This window comes from Rattus rattus, chromosome 2 (assembly GCF_011064425.1).
Source record: "Rattus rattus isolate New Zealand chromosome 2, Rrattus_CSIRO_v1, whole genome shotgun sequence".
NCBI lineage: Eukaryota > Metazoa > Chordata > Mammalia > Rodentia > Muridae > Rattus > Rattus rattus.
This window is the reverse complement of record NC_046155.1, coordinates 12,381,619-12,398,423: the sequence shown is the minus strand read 5'-3', so window position 1 is coordinate 12,398,423 and position 16,805 is coordinate 12,381,619. Positions and strand designations below refer to the sequence as shown.

The 16,805-nt window shown below is 38.9% G+C and overlaps 1 pseudogene; it reads right to left on the bottom strand.

Moving 5' to 3' along the window:
* Positions 1 to 5,674: 5,674 nt before the first annotated feature.
* On the bottom strand, positions 5,675 to 7,580 carry LOC116891764 (annotated as a pseudogene).
* Positions 7,581 to 16,805: the final 9,225 nt, after the last annotated feature.

Sequence of the window (16,805 nt, the reverse complement as noted above, 5' to 3'; positions counted from 1 at the left end):
CTAGCAAGTTGATGTGTATCTGGTGCCACACATTCAGGCAGGTTCTAAGCATCTGTGTAGTGGGAGCTGCTGCACTGGCTTGTTGAAAACCAGCAGATTTGATAGTAAGAATGCAGTGAGCTAAAAGGGACTTGAAGGGATCTGTGGGCTCATTTTCTTAGGTTCCATGAAGGCAATCTGTTGGTGGCCACGGGAGGGTCATGTGCACACAGTTTGGGTCTGTGTCACTGCCAAGGACTGAAGGCCTGGAAGATATGCCCAGATCTGATAGAGGGCTATTGGCAGCCTGCCCATCTTCCCCTCCAGAAAGAGGCACTATTATCTCAGAATACAGGCAAATGTTCTCCATGGTAGGGAAGAGATATTTTTATTTCCGTTTTTCTGGCCTTTCCTAGCCTAGAATTTCTCAAAAACTGCACAGTCACTTGGATGTAAAAAAAAAAAGCAATTATCTGAAAACATGGACTGTGAACTTGATAAAACTACCTAATCATAATAGTTGATTTCATGTTTTTATATCAAAAGTGAAAAAGTATTTTCTGTATTAAAAAATATGTTTATTTGTCTTCTAGAACAATTAGACCTTACTCAATGTTTAAACTGCTTTAAGTTCCTGTTACTCCTGAAGGTAAAACGTGCCATTTTAGTTCTTGTGACTTGAACTTATTTGATTACTTTGACTTTAAGCCTTTTCATTTTCTCTTTCATAGTTTCTACAGGAGTTTTGTAATTATCTGGTTATTTTCTAAGCGAGTAATCAGATGAAAATTCCATCAAATGTTAATATAGGATTAACAATGTGGCTCAGGAGGGGATCGTCTGTTTGGTATATACAATGTTTTGGTTTAGTTCCCAGCAATACACACACACACACACACACACACACACACACACACACACACACACACACACATGCACATGCATGCATGCACATACATGCAGTCACTGATATATAAATGCATGTATGTACACCCATGCATTTACACACATCTATATACATACAGGTACACATACACATACAACATGCACACATGGATGCACACACACATGTATGCATTCACACATGCATGCACACATGTGTAGTCACTGATACATTCATACATACATGTATGAATACCCATGCATTTACACACATCTATTCACGTACAGCAGCCCTTCATCATTGAGTTCTTGCATTATTCTCTTCAGACTTCTTCTTTGTCATATAACTTTATTTAGGTTGTCCACTAACCATACTTAAAGTCATCACAGTTTCAACTTACTTTCCTTTGTAACTCAGTTCTCAGATTTTAAGTTCACTACATTCTTCTTCATTTACAAATAGCAATAATTTGTATCTTCTGAGATTTTGTTATGGTTTCCATCTTTACAGGTTCGTGTGTTTAAAGATCCTGAATCTAGATGATGGGGTTCTTTGGGGACATTGTGGAACCTTTGGGTTGGGATCTGGCTAGAGAGAGTTTGTCACTGGAGGGCAAGCTTTGAGGTTTATAGCCTGCCTCTCTTGGGATGTGTCTCTCTCTACCTCTTGACTGCATTATACTCTTGCTACTCTAACCATGAGTAGTTGTAACTGCCCCACTGCTGTTCCTTTCCCACTGTGACGGACTGACTCTTTTCCTTAAAATCATGAACCAAAACTAAATTTCTCCTCTCTTAAATTATTCCTAAATTATGTCACAATGGCACATAAAGTAATATACAAAGTCCATTTGAAATTTTGATTGGAATTAATTTTAACAAGCTGAATAGTTAAAAAGACAAGTTTTTTTGCATTCTTCCTTAAAACCAAGGAATTATCATTTCTTAAAATTCAATATACCATTGGCACCATCTGTTTAGCTATTCTTGACTTTATATTATAATGTGATGAATCTCCATAGCAATTCTTCAAGCCTTCCCATCATGCCAGTCCCCCCATCACTGATTTAAGAATTCGTTCAATAAAGGAAGAAAATTCACCTTGGTCTCGTCTTCAAATCATCTATAGAATATAGTGTATAGCATGCAAGTTTTTGTGTATGAATTTAACAAATCATGTGATTTTTCAAAAAAAATAAATGTTCTTTATATGCTGCATCAAGAGAATTTGCCTACAGCTGATAGTTCTTTATTTTTAAGATTTATTTTCATTTATATGTATGTGTGAGAAAGGAGGTCTGTGTACACACATGCAACTGCCTGTGTGGTCAGAAAAGGTAGGTTGGGTTCACTCTGAAGCTGTAGTAACAGGTGGCTGTTGGGGGCTGGGAGTTAAAAATGGGCCTTCTGCTAGAGCTGTCAATCCTCTTAACAGATGTCTCTCCAGTCCCACAACTCTATCACTCAATGTTTCCTTTGTCCCCAGGTTCCTTTCAGTACTTTATACCTAGCCTGGAGTTAGAATGATTCTGGGATTTGAAGGAAATGATCTCACATTGTAAGAAGTCATGTTTTCTTGGCTCTGTTATAAAGGAAGAGGGGTTGATGGTTGCTAGAACCCTTCATGGCTGGATTTCCAACTCAGGACAGAGTGTTGATTTTATATTCTAAATTGCTAAAACAGTGTAATATGTTCTAATACTCTGTTTTTGGTAAGTACTCTAACATTTTATTTCCAGCACATTGAGACAGAAAATTGAGGATAAAAGGGGATTTTTCAGCAGGTCTCTGAGTGTCTCATAGATTGTATGGATTATACACAGATGCCTTCTAGAGATTAGCAGCTGATGAGGAGGGAGATGGGCACCTGCAATTCCAGGGATTTTATAGTAGCTGAAGTAGAGAACAACAAATTGGCTGATTTGGAAAACTAAGCATTAAATTAAAGTCACTGGGAAAGACTTTGTAAAAATGCACTCATGTTCAAATCAGAGAATAAAGTTTCACAAAAGTAATCTTCTGGGAAAATGTTAACATAAAAATTTCAACTCAAACAATAATTCAACAATGTGCAAAGGTACAAATGTTGAGAATAAAGTAACAGTGGAACAAAAAATTTACTTCAGAAGAATTCGTTCATATTAAAACAACTTAAGTGAGGGAAATTTACTATTCTACATACAATTTAGAACAGGTTGACCTGATTATTGGGTAACAATTTCAGTATCTGTTTCACATAGGTGAAATATTCCTGCCTTGGGGATCAATAGCAGTAAGTAAAATGCTTTTTATCTTCAATATATAGTGGTAAAATATACAAATAAAATCAGTGGATGCATCTGTATTACTTTTGATGCCATTGTGACAGAATTTAGAAATAGTTTAAGAAAGGAAAAATTTAGTTTTGGCTCATGATTTTAAGGAAAAGAGTCCATCACAGTGGGAAAGGCACAGCAGTGGGGCAGCTACAACAACTCATGGTTAGAGTAGCAAGAGTATAATGCAGTCAAGAGGTAGAGAGAGACAGATCCCAAGAGAGGCAGCTATAAACTTCAAAGCTTGCCCTCCAGTGACACACTTTCTCCAGCTAGGTCCCAACCCAAAGGTTCCACAATGTCCGCAAAGAACCCTATCATCTAGATGCAGGATATTTAAACACATGAACCTGTAGCAATGGAAACCACAACAAAATCTCAGAAAATAGAAATTATTGTCATATGTGAATGAAAAAGAACACAGTAAACTTAAAATCAGTGGACCTTGACTTTAAGTAGCAATGTATTTAGATATCTTACGAATCTATTATATAATGACAATAAAAATATTAATAATACAATCAGTTAAAGGAATGGCCATACACACTTCTTTCTCTTTTTAACCACAGAATAGATGTGAGCTAATATCCTCAACTTTAAGCTGGTGTACAGGGAAGTATAGACATAGGACACCCTCAAAGGTTAGAGTTAAGAAGACAGGTGAGATCTGGGCTTAGGACTCCAGTTCTAACTTCCTCAGCAAAGTTAGTCCAATAATGTTGTCTACCATCCTCTTCATGAGCTCTCCCTTCTGTATCCACACTGCTGGGAGCGGCAGTCCATGCCAGAGGTGTATGAGTCCAGAGTGGAACCTCTATAACTGCCTTGTTGACAGTAGTCCAAGAGCTCTGCAGTAGGCCTTTATTACATGAATATTTGGGGAAATGGAGGATTTTCCTTTTTCAGCAGACATGAGGTTCTGGGTGTATAGAACAGCTTTGATCAGAACTAAACCCTTGTAAATTTCCACAATTTGTACTCTCCTGAGCTTAAGGAAATCAGAATCCTAGTAAAGAAAAATGGAGGCGACCTTTCCTTCCAATGTCCTTTCCTAGGGACTTGAAATCTCAACTCTCCACTACTCCCACATAGGCCGGAAGGAAATGGCTGAACTAACATTTTCTTTTATAATATCTTTTTTTTATGTTTATGGATGTTTGCCTGCATGTATGTCTGTGCACCACTTGTGTATCTGGCACCTGCAGAAAGCAGAAGAGGGTGCCACATGCCCTAGGATTGGAGTTACAGTGGGTTACGAGCTTCCCTGCAGGTGCTGAGAATTGAACCTGGATCCTCTGAAAATACTCTTTACCACTAACCCATCTCTCCAGCCCCTAAATTAAGATTTTTCTTATTCTTCCACAAATCTAGTTTCTTGTCAGTTTTACCAACAATTTCTATTTTTTAATTAGTAACAAACAGTTTTCTACTATAGATTTCCTTTATTAAACAAGCTAAAAATATAACAGTCATGTAGAAGTTGCCAAAATCAGAATATAATCACCTCACCAACAAAGAACTTGTGTCTTATTCCTGATTTCCAGTAGTTTAAGACAGAAAGTAATAAATGATTCTACACCAATCACATGATTTCCCAGCTAACTAGGCAGCAAAGTCTTAAACATGGTAGATGTATTAGTCATTTCTACTACACATGTATGTCTGTCTGTGTGATGTTAGCAAAATCTGTTTATCTGTATGATTAATTTTACGTTGAATAATTCTATAAATAAATAAAGCAAAATAAGATTTCCAGAGGTAAGAGACCAAATTCAAAATAAAAACTAACTTGGAAAAAAATAAAATATTTGAAGTGATGAATATATTTAATGACATTTAGGTTTCACACAATGAGTATATGTACCCCATTAGTATGTGCAGCTTTGTTCTAACATCTTTTAAATAACAAAAAGACTAAAGAAGTTGGCTGGAGAGATGGCTCAGTGGATGAAGTGCATGAAGGGAAACCGTGAGAAGCTGAGCTGGATCCTTAGTATACACGTTGAAAAACAAGCATGGTGATCCACATCTATAAGCCCAGCACTGAGGGCAGAAGCTGGTGACGGGCAGACCTGGGAGCTTACTGGCCAGTCTGATAGAAACTGTGAACTCTGGATTCAGTGAGATTTCTCTCAGCAGGTGAGAGAAGGAAAATGCTAGCGTCAAAATCTGGCATCCATACATATATGTACAGACAAGCACTTCAGCGCACATGTGTGAGCGTATAAGGATTGTAACACACACATAATAAATAAATACATATATAAATACATAATACATATATACATACATACATTTTAAAATATCTTCCAGTACTTACAGAAATCCCTTTCCTGCACAAATTGAGACACCTGCCTCCTGGTCTTGCTAATCTCTTCACTCTCTTGTCCTCTTGATGAGGACAGATGCCTATGGCCATTGCAGTTATGGGATGTTCAAGATAAAGCGTCACACTGTCACACTGTCACATCTCCATAGTGAAATAGTTGTTGGTTACTTTAGCCTGTTTGGGTGGTTTGTTTGGTTTCTTTTGGTTTCGTTTTGTCACAACTGTATAATGATCTTTCATCTTCCTGGTTTTCTGCCCACCCTTCATTTATACTAGACATGCAGAGCAACTGCACATTTATCATAAATTCTGTAACTAGTAGCAACACAAAGAGCCTCTTATTCAATCTGTTCAGGGAATCTTTGATTTCTTTGTTCTTCAGACTGTAGATCAATGGATTAGACATAGGAATCATAATAGCATATAAGGCCAATGCCAACTTGTTTTGCTAATCTCCCAAGAATACATATAGACAAAAATACCTGAACCAAACAAGAATCACTGTTGTCAGGCGAGAAGCACAGGTATTGGAGGCCTTTGATCTGCCTTCAGTTGATATGATTTTAAGAATAGTAGCAATGATGTAACCATAGGATACCATGTTAACCAAGACAGATGTGAGCTCAAACATTACTGTAAGCAGGGGTCCATGACTTAAAATGAAAGGTATCAGAATAACAGAGAGTCAGCAGTTGGTGCAGGTCATAGAAGAAATGGTTGATATTTGGCCCACAGAAATCCAGTTGAAGCAAGGCTCACAGTTGAATAAATGAACCAAAGAATCCACTGATAAAAGACTCTGCCATCATGTGCACACAGATGGACAGGACATGATGGCTGTCGAGATCAGAGGATTACAAATGGCAGCCTACCAATCATAGGCCATGATTGTCAGAAGACAGCGCTCGGCCACAGCCAGACTTGAGAAGTACTACTACATGGTGCAGCCCACAAAGAAGATGGATTTGTGCTTCCTGAAGCATCTTGAGGGTAATGATCGAAACATAGCAAATATCCAGAATGGCAAGGTTGCTGAGGTATATGGAGATGGGTGTCCAGTTTAATGAGAATGATGAAGCTCACATTCCAGGACAGCATCATGAGATAGATCCCTAAGAATATTGAGAAGAGGCAATAGTGAGCTTTGGAAACTCAGACTCCTAGTAGTAGGAACTTCACAGTTGTGCCTTCTTTTCCCTAGTGGTTCCATTGGTGTTCCCAGGTCTTGCCAACACGGAAGAGAATAATAGGTCTATAGGTCAGTTGTTATCCAAGATTCTATAAAAACAAGTCTCCTTTTAGCCACACAGAACACATATCCCAAGGGACTAGCACTTTTTTAGTGAAATAACCCCATTTGACTTTATTTCTTATGTCAATTTTTCTAAGTATAAAAAGATTGTTTTACTTTTTAATATTGGCCCATCAGGCTTTCATGAAGACAAAATCCAACATCTGAGTCTGAAAAATGGCTTAGCAGTCAACAGTGCTTGCTGCTCTTAGGGAGGACCTGGGTTTCAGTCCCACAACCCACACCAGGTAGATCAAAACTGTTGCTCCGCTATCCTCTCCTGGACTCCCTTGGTGCCCACACACATGCATGCACACACAGAGACACAGTGAAAGAAAGTTAATCTCCTTTTGGTTTTTTTGTTTTATTTTGAAACTGAGTCTCACGGTGTATGTCTGGCTGTCCTGGAACTCACTATATCAATCAGGGCAGCCTGGAAATCACAGAGATCCACCTGCCTTTACCTCCCAAGTGCTGGATTAAAGGCATGTACCAGTACACTCAGGTAAAACAAATTAAAAAAAAAAAGAAAGTAAGAAAATATTACCCCTGGAAGTCCTCTTTAAAAAGATACTTTGGAAAATTCAGGATGTGATTAGAGGAATGACTGAGAGCATGAGTTTAGAAGTTAGGTCGCCATTACTGGAAAGAGGCTCAGTTGTGTAAACTGTATGACTCTAGAAGAGCAGCAAACATGGTGCATTCATCATTTTACCTGAGAATACAGTTATATAGAACTCAGCTCACAGGGTTGAGATTCAATCAGCTTAGATTTACAAAGCATAACAAGTTATCTAAGAAGCAATGTTGTTTTAAAGCACACCTTGGGTTTGTGAATGGCATTTAGGTTAAGGTGTTTGTGGCTTGGGGCATGGCTCAGTCAGTAAGGTGGTTGAAGCGTTAGAATGAGGAATTGAGTTTGAATAATCAACATTCAAACAAAAGTCTACAAACAAGTATTTTGTTTTGTTTTGTTTTGTTTTTTAAATTATACAAACTTTTATTTGAGGCATGCTTTAAAGTATAAGAAAATGAAGAGAACACCCAAAATTATTCTATATGAAGAGATTATTCTGGGTTTTCCTGGAATGACATGTTTTTGGTTCCTGATATTTATTATTATTCTTTTTTTTTTCTTTATTAACTTGAGTATTTCTTATTTACATTTCAATTTTTATTCCCTTTCCCAGTTTCCAGGTCAACATCCCCCTAACTCCTCCCCCTCCACCTCTATATGGGTGTTCCCCTCCCCAGCCTCCCCCCATTACCGCCCTCCCCCCAACAATCACATTCGCTGGGGGTTCAGTCTTAGCAGGACCAAGGGCTTCCCCTTCCACTGGTGCTCTTACTAGGTAATTCATTGCTACCTATGAGGTTGGAGCCCGGGGTCAGTCCATGTATAGACTTTGGTAGTGGCTTAGTCCCTGGAAGCTCTGCTTGGTTGGCATTATTGTTCATATGGGGTCTCAAGCCCCTTCAAGCTCTTCCAGTCCTTTCTCTGATTCCTTCAACAGGGGTTCTGTTCTCAGTTCAGTGGTTTGCTGCTGGCATTCGCCTCTGTGTTTGCTGTATTCTGGCTGTGTCTCTCAGGAGAGATCTACATCCAGTTCCTATCAGCCTGCACTTCTTTGCTTCATCCATCTTGTCTAATTGGGTGGCTGTATATGTATGGGCCACATGTGGGGCAGGCTCTGAATGGGTGTTCCTTCTGCCTCTGTTCTAAACTTTACCTCCCTATTCCCTGCCAAGGGTATTCTTGTTCCCCTTTTAAAGAAGGAGTGAAGCATTTGCATTTTGATCATCCGTCTTGAGTTTCATGTGTTCTCTGCATCTAGGGTAATTCAAGCATTTGGGTTAATATCCACTTACCAATGAGTGCATACCATGTGTGTTTTTCTGTGATTGGGTTACCTAACTCAGGATGATATTTTTGAGTTCCATCCATTTGCCTATGAATTTCATAAAGTCATTGTTTTTGATAACTGAGTAATATTCCATTGTGTAGATGAACCACATTTTCTGTATCCATTCCTCTGTTGAAGGGCATCTGGGTTCTTTCCAGCTTCTGGCTATTATAAATAAGGTTGCTATGAACATAGTGGAGCATGTGTCTTTGTTATATGTTGGGGCATCTTTTGGATATATGCCCAAGAGAGGTATAGCTGGGTCCTCAGGTAGTTCAATGTCCAATTTTCTGAGGAACCTTCAGACTGATTTCCAGAATGGTTGTACCAGCCTGCAATCCCACCAAAAATGGAGGAGTGTTCCTCTTTCTCCACATCCTCTCCAGCATCTGCTGTCACCTGAGTTTTTGACCTTAGCCATTCTCAATGGTGTGAGGTGAAATCTCAGGGTTGTTTTGATTTGCATTTCCCTTATGACTAAAGATGTTGAATGTTTCTTTAGGTGTTTCTCAGCCATTTGGCATTCCTCAGCTGTGAATTCTTTGTTCAGCTCTGAACTCCATTTTGAATAGGGTTATTTGTCTCCCTGCAGTCTAACTTCTTGAGTTCTTTGTATGTTTTGAATGTAAGCCCTCTATCTGTTGTAGGATTGGTAAAGATCTTTTCCCAATCTGTTGGTTGCCATTTTGTCCTAAATAACAGTGTCATTTGCCTTAAAGAAGCTTTGCAGTTTTATGAGATCCCATTTGTCGATTCTTGGTCTTAGAGCATAAGCCATTGGTGTTTTGTTCAGGAAATGTTCTCCAGTGACAATGTGTTCGAGATGCTTCCCCACTTTCTCTTCTATTAGTTTGAGTGTATCTGGTTTGGTGTGGAGGTCCTTGATGCACTTGGATTTAAGCTTTGTACAGGGTGATAAGCATGGATCGATCTGCATTCTTCTACATGTTGACCTCCAGTTGAACCAGCACCATTTGCTGAAAATGCTATCTTTTTTCCATTGGAAGATTTTGGCGCCTTTGTCAAAAATCAAGTGACCATAGGTGTGTGGGTTCATTTCTGGGTCTTCAATTCTATTCCATTGGTCTATCTATCTGTCTCTGTACCAATACCATGCAGTTTTTATCACTATTGCTCTGTAATACTGCTTGAGTTCAGGGATAGTGATTCCCCCAGAAGTCCTTTTATTGTTGAGGATAGTTTTAGCTGTCCTGGGTTTTTTGTTATTCTAGATGAATTTGCAAATTGTTCTGTCTAACTCTCTGAAGAATTGGATTGGTATTTTGATGGGGATTGCATTGAATCTGTAGATCGCTTTTGGTAAAATGGCCATTTTTACTATGTTAATCCTGCCAATCCATGAACATGGGAGATTTTTCCATCTTCTGAGGTCTTCTTCAATTTCTTTCTTCAGAAGTTTGATGTTCTTATCATACAGATCTTTTACTTGCTTGGATAAAGTCACACCAAGGTATTTTATATTATTTGGGACTATTATGAAGGGTTTCATTTCCCTAATTTCTTTCTCGGCTTGTTTCTCTTTTGTGTAGAGGAAGGCTACTGATTTATTTGAGTTAATTTTATACCCAGTCACTTTGCTGAAGTTGTTTATCAACTTTAGTAGTTCTCTGGTGGAACTTTTGGGATTGCTTAAATATACTATCATATCATCTGCAAATAGTGATATTTTGACTTCTTCTTTTCCAATCCGTATCCCCTTGATCTCCTTTTGTTTTCTGATTGCTCTGATTAGGACTTTGAGTACTGTATTGAAAAGGTAGGGAGAGAGTTGGCAGCCTTGTCTAGTCCCTGATGTTAGTGGGATTGCTTCAAGTTTCTCTCCATTTAGTTTAATGTTAGCAACTGGTTTGCTGTATTTAGCTTTTACTATGTTTAGGTATGGGCCTTGAATTCCTATTCTTTCCAGGACTTTTATCATGAAGGGGTGTTGAATTTTGTCAAATGCTTTCTCAGCATCTAATGAAATGATCATGTGATTTTTATCTTCCAGTTTGTTTATATAGTGGATCACATTGATGGTTTTCCATATATTAAAACCTGCATGCCTCGGATGAAGCCTACTTGATCATAATGGATGATTGTTTTGATGTGCTCTTGGATTCGGTTTGCCAGAATTTTGTTGAGTATTTTTGCGTCGATGTTCATAAGGGAAATTGGTCTGAAGTTCTCTTTCTTTGTTGGGTCTTTGTGTGGTTTAGGTATAAGAGTGATTGTGGGTTCATAGAAGGAATTTGGTAGCGCTCCATCTGTTTCAATGTTGTGGAATAGTTGGATTGTATTGGTATGAGGTCTTCTATGAAGGTCTGATAGAATTCTGCACTGAACCCATCTGGACTTGGGCTCCCATTTGGTTGGGAGACCTTTAATGACTGCTTCTATTTCCTGAGGAGTTATGGGGTTGTTTAACTGGTTTATCTGTTCCTGATTTAACTTTGGTACCTGGTATCTGTCTAGGAAATTGTCCATTTCCTGCAGATTTTCAAGTTTTGTTGAATATAGGCTTTTTGTAGTGGGATCTGATGATTTTTTTTAATTTCCTCTGATTCTGTAGTTATGTCTCCCTTTTCATTTCTGATTTTGTTAAATTGTACACACTCTCTGTGTCCTCTGCTTAGTCTGGCTAAGGGTTTATTTATCTTGTTGATTTTCTCAAAGAACCAAGTTTTGGTTCTGTTGATTCTTTTTATGGTCCTTTTTGTTTCTACTTGGTTGATTTCAGCTCTGAGTTTGATTATTTCCTGCCTTCTACTCCTCCTGCTTGTATTTGCTTCTTTTTGTTCTAGAGCTTTTGTGTGCTGTCAAGCTGCTGACATATGCTCTCTCCTGTTTCTTTCTGCAGGCACTCAGAGCTATGAGTTTTCCTCTTAGCACAGCTTTGTGTCCCATAAGTTTTGGTGTGTTGTACCTTCATTTTCATTAAATTCTAAGAAGTCTTTAATTTCTTTCTTTATTTCTTCCTTGACCAGGTTATCATTCATTAGAGCATTGGTCAACTTCCATGTACATGTGGGCATTCTTTCCTTATTGTTATTGAAGACCAGCTTTAGCCTGTGATGGTCTGATAGGATGCATGGAATTATTTCTATCTTTCTGTATCTGTTGAGGCCTGTTTTATGACCAATTATATGGTCAATTTTGGAGAAAGTATCATGAGGTGGTGAGAAGAAGGTATATCCTTTTGGTTAAGATAGAATGTTCTATAAATATCTGTTAAATCCATTTGGTTTGTGACTTCTCTTAGTCTGTCTACATCGCTGTTTAATTTCTGTTTCCATGATTTGTCCATTGATGAGAGTGGGGTGTTGAAATCTCCTACTATTATTGTGTGAGGTACAATGTGTGTTTTGAGCTTTAGTAAGGTTTCTTTTATGTATGTAGGTGCCCTTGTATTTGGAGTGTAGATATTTAGGATTGAGAGTTCATCTTGGTGGATTTTTCCTTTGATGAATATGAAGTGTCCTTCCTTATCTTTTTTGATGACTTTTAGTTGAAAAGCGATTTTATTCGATATTAGAATGGCTACTCCAGCTTGCTTCTTCCGACCATTTGCTTGGAAATTTATTTTCCAGCCTTTCACTCTGAGGTATTTAGTGTCTGTCTTTGTCTCTGAGGTGTGTTTCCTGTAGGCAGCAGAATGCAGAGTCCTCATTGCATATCCAGTTTCTTAATCTATGTCTTTTTATTGGGGAGTTGAGGCCATTGATGTTGAGAGATATTAAGGAATAGTGATTATTGCTTCCTGTTATATTCATATTTGGATGTGAGGTTATGTTTGTGTGCTTTTCTTCTCTTTGTTTTGTTGCCAAGACGATTAGTCTCTTGCTTTTTCTAGGGTGTAGCTTGCCTCCTTATGTTGGGCTTTTGTAGTGCTTGATTTGTAGAAAGACATTGTGTAAATTTGGTTTTGTCATGGAATATCTTGGTTTCTCCATCTATGTTAATTGAGAGTTTCCCAGGATACAGTAACTGGGCTGGCATTTGTGTTCTCTTAGGGTCTATATGACATCTGTCCAGGATCTTCTGGCTTTCATAGTCTCTGGAGAGAAGTCTGGTGTGATTCTGATAGGTCTGCCTTTATATGTTACTTGACCTCTCCCTTACTGCTTTTAATATTCTTTCTTTATTTTGTGCATTTGGTGATTTGACTATTATGTGATGGGAGGAGTTTCTTTTCTGGTCCAATCTATTTGGAGTTCTGTAGGCTTATTGTATGTTTATGGGCATCTCTTTCTTTAGGTTAGGGAAGTTTTCTGCTATGATTTTGTTGAAGATATTTACTGGTCCTTTGAGCTGGGAGTCTTCACTCTCTTCTATACCTAATATCCTTAGGTTTGATCTTCTCATTGAGTCTTGGATTTCCTGTATGTTTTGGACCAGTAGCTTTTTCCGTTTTACATTACCTTTGACAGTTGAGTCGATGATTTCTATGAAATCTTCTGCTCCTGAGATTCTCTCTTCTATCTCTTGTATTCTGTTGGTGATGCTTGTATCTACGGCTCCTTGTCTCTTCCTTTGGTTTTCTATATCCAGGGTTGTTTCCATATTCTTTCTTGATTGCTTCTATTTCCATTTTTAATTCCTTCCATTGTTTGATTGTGTTTTCCTGGAATTCTTTCAGGGATTTTTGTGATTCCTCTCTGTAGGCTTCTACTTGTTTATTTATGTTTTCCTGTGTTTCTCTAAGGGAGTTCTTCATGTCTTTCTTGAAGTCCTCCAGCATCATGATCCAATATGGTTTTGAAACTAGATCTTGCTTTTCTGGTGTGTTTGGATATTCTGTGTTTGCTTTGGTGGGAGGATTGGGCTCCGATGATGCCATGTAGTCTTGGTTTCTGTTGCTTGGGTTCCTGCGCTTGCCTCTCGCCATCAGATTATCTCTTGTGTTACTTTGTTCTGCTATTTCTGACAGTGGCTAGACTGTCCTATAAGCCTGTGTGTCAGGAGTGCTGTAGACCTGTTTTCCTGTTTTCTTTCAGCCAGTTATGGGGACAGAGTGTTCTGCTTTCGGGCGTGTAGTTTTTCCTATCTACAGGTCTTCAACTGTTCCTGTGGGCCTGTTTCTTGAGTTCACCAGACAGGTCGCTTGGAGCAGGAAGGTTGGTATTACCTGTGGTCCCGAGGCTCAAGTTTGCTCCCAGGGTGTTGCCTATGAGCTCTCCGATGGGGCAGCAACCAGGAAGACCTATGCCACCCTTTCCGGGAGCTTCCGTGCAGCAGGGCTCCAGATGGCGTTTGGTGTTTTCCTCTGGCATCAGTAATGTGTGCAGAGTGTAGTCTCTTCTGGTTTCCCAGGCGTGTCTGCCTCTCTGAAGGTTTAGCTCTCCCTCCCACGGGATTTTGGTGCAGAGAACTGTTTATCGGGTCGGTCCCTTCAGGTTCCGGCGGTGTCTCAGACGCAGAGGATTTCCTGCTCCTGTGTCCTTATCCAAGGGAACCCAGAGGCTGTATACAGTTTCCTCTTGGGCCAGGGATGTGGGCAGGGGTGGGCAGTGTTGGTGGTCTCTTCCACTCTGCAGTCTCAGGAGTGCTGTCCGGGTGGTGAGCTCTCCCTCCCACGGGATTTGGGTGCAGAGAACTGTTGATTCAGTCCCTTCAGGTCCTGGCAGTGTCTCTACAAACAAGTTTTACTAAAGCAGATAAACCAAGGATGCTTATATCACCAATAAATAAGATCATGATTAATACTTTCTGTTATACCCAAAATATACTCCAATATTTGGAAAATTGCCCTAGTGCTTTCCATTTTTAATCCTTTTTATAATGATTTCATACGTATACACTGCTGTCCTCCCTTCCCTCTCCATATTCCAATTCCTCTGGTGTCACCCCACCTCCAAAATTTATAATCTCTTTTTTATGTTACATGCATATGCATGTGTATATGTACAAGTGTCTATGAAGTGCCCAACTCTAATGGATACATCGGCAGTGCAAACCACAACCCTAAGTGTTGAAGAAAAATTAAAGAACACAGGCAGAAAAGATTATAGGAACCAGAGACTCATGTTAGTAGATTCTATTCCCTAGACATGACAAGGGAAAATGGACCCATGAACTCTCAACAACATGCTTATGAGAACAAGAGCAGCACATTGACAACACTAGCAGGCACACTAATGTGTACAGTAGAAATTCCACATGACCACGCACCTAGATGAAAAAGTACATATTTATAATGAATAAGGTTTTTTTTCTTTTTCATGAAGTGCAGAATAATATATTGGAAAGAGTTGCAGGGCAAAGCAGAATGTATGATCTGCATGCTACATAGAAACATGATGTGGTTCCTGCAAACTGCTTATGTGGCTTTAGTCTCTCTATGAGAGCTCACTGTGAACTAGAAACTGCTGTTAGATTCATTTAGTGGGCATCAGGAGGGAGGCCTGAGGAGCCTAATTTATACAGGCTGTACAAGCTGTAAACTACAGAGCCAGAATCATACCAGAGTTCTGTGGTAGCAACATTCAAAGTGACAATCATACTAAGTTTCTAGAGTGATGACAGAGAACTAGTGTGTGTCTCCCATTTGAAAATCCCTCTCATTTGTATGGAGAAAATATTACTGTTAGGATGATTGGTTTAGTTAGGAGTTTGAAGAAAACTGTCTGTGTAGCTTTAAAAGTGCATTGTGAACAAGGCAGTGTATGCAACAGCAACCAACTGTTATCAAGCTATGTGACTAGCCAGCTGTGCCACTAGGGGAAAATTCTTTAACATTTCTGATCTCATGATTACAACCTAAAAGTTTGGAGTTTGAAGACTAGAAGATTTCCTGTGATCTTTCTACAAATAGCTCTTGGGTCCAAAGAGTAATAACCCTGAGATCATTATAGGACCAGAGGAAAGTGGAGAATCAAAACACATGGCAAAGTGGGCCCAAAATCATTAGGGAAGTCACCCTAGCAACCATTACACCAGAGAGAAAGTATCTGTAGTATTTCCCTGTAATTGGCTTTTCTCCTTCCACCTTAACTCTCAACAGGATCCCAGTGTTCCTGTATCACTTGCTCTGAATGGATAACTAAGTCCATGGCCAAAAGCATTCGCTAAAAAGAAAAATTGCACTCATCAGGAAAGTACACAGAAAGAAAAACAGGTAGTTTGAGCCTTCCAAAAGAACCACATCTTCTTATAGGATAGGGGTTGGAGCTAAATGTCAAGACTGTGAATGTAGAATCTGTGTTATGTCAAGACCTATGAAGTTTTTACAGTAGGACTTATATGGGACAAGGTTTATAGATAATTACCTCATCCATCCATCTCCCCTCACCTCAAACTTTCTTACTCTGAAAACCATTTTCTTTCTCTTTACCCAGATTACCGAACTTCAATAAGTAGAATTAACTCAAACATAAAATTCTAAATTAATTTGGAGAGTGAGGTGAGTGTTAAAATGCTAAATATCTTACTTCAACATTTTTTGCCTTCTGTTTGTTGACTTGTATTATAAGGGAATAGAGGGATCTTCAACCTAAAGAAACTGTGAGTCTCAACCCTGACAGTGGCGTAAGGCTTCCAGAGAGACGTAAATCAAAACAAACTTAACTTTGTTTCAAGAACGTTAGTTGAGATAAAAATATGCTTATCTACACTTGCACTTTTCTTCATCTCTACAGTTTGCCCTTTTCTTCATCATTGGAATAATATTTTGTTTCTCTTCTTCAGAATTCTGCTTTAAAAATAAGAACTCAGTCTCTGTAGAAATATATAGCTTGATCCATAACTTCCGGTTAGCTAGAGATAAGGTAAGTGTTAAAGGAATGACACAGTCATTTCTTTTGCCCATTGGAAGGCTTCAAACAGCTCTTTGTTGATCTGCTTGTTTGTGCTGGCAAGTCTGAGAAAACCAGGATGACAAAGCAGATATCCAAATTCAGGTGACATGCGCAGATAGCATGGGTCTGAATGTCAGCCTTCTGGCTTCTTTAACTCGAATCATCTGTTATTCAGCAACATTCTCTGCTTCACCTGTTTTTGTACCTCACACACCTCAAACTGATCACATCTTTGTCAGATCAGCACTGGGAAACATCTCCATTAGCTACTTGTACCTAATGAAGTTCTCATTTAAGGTTTACATCAGA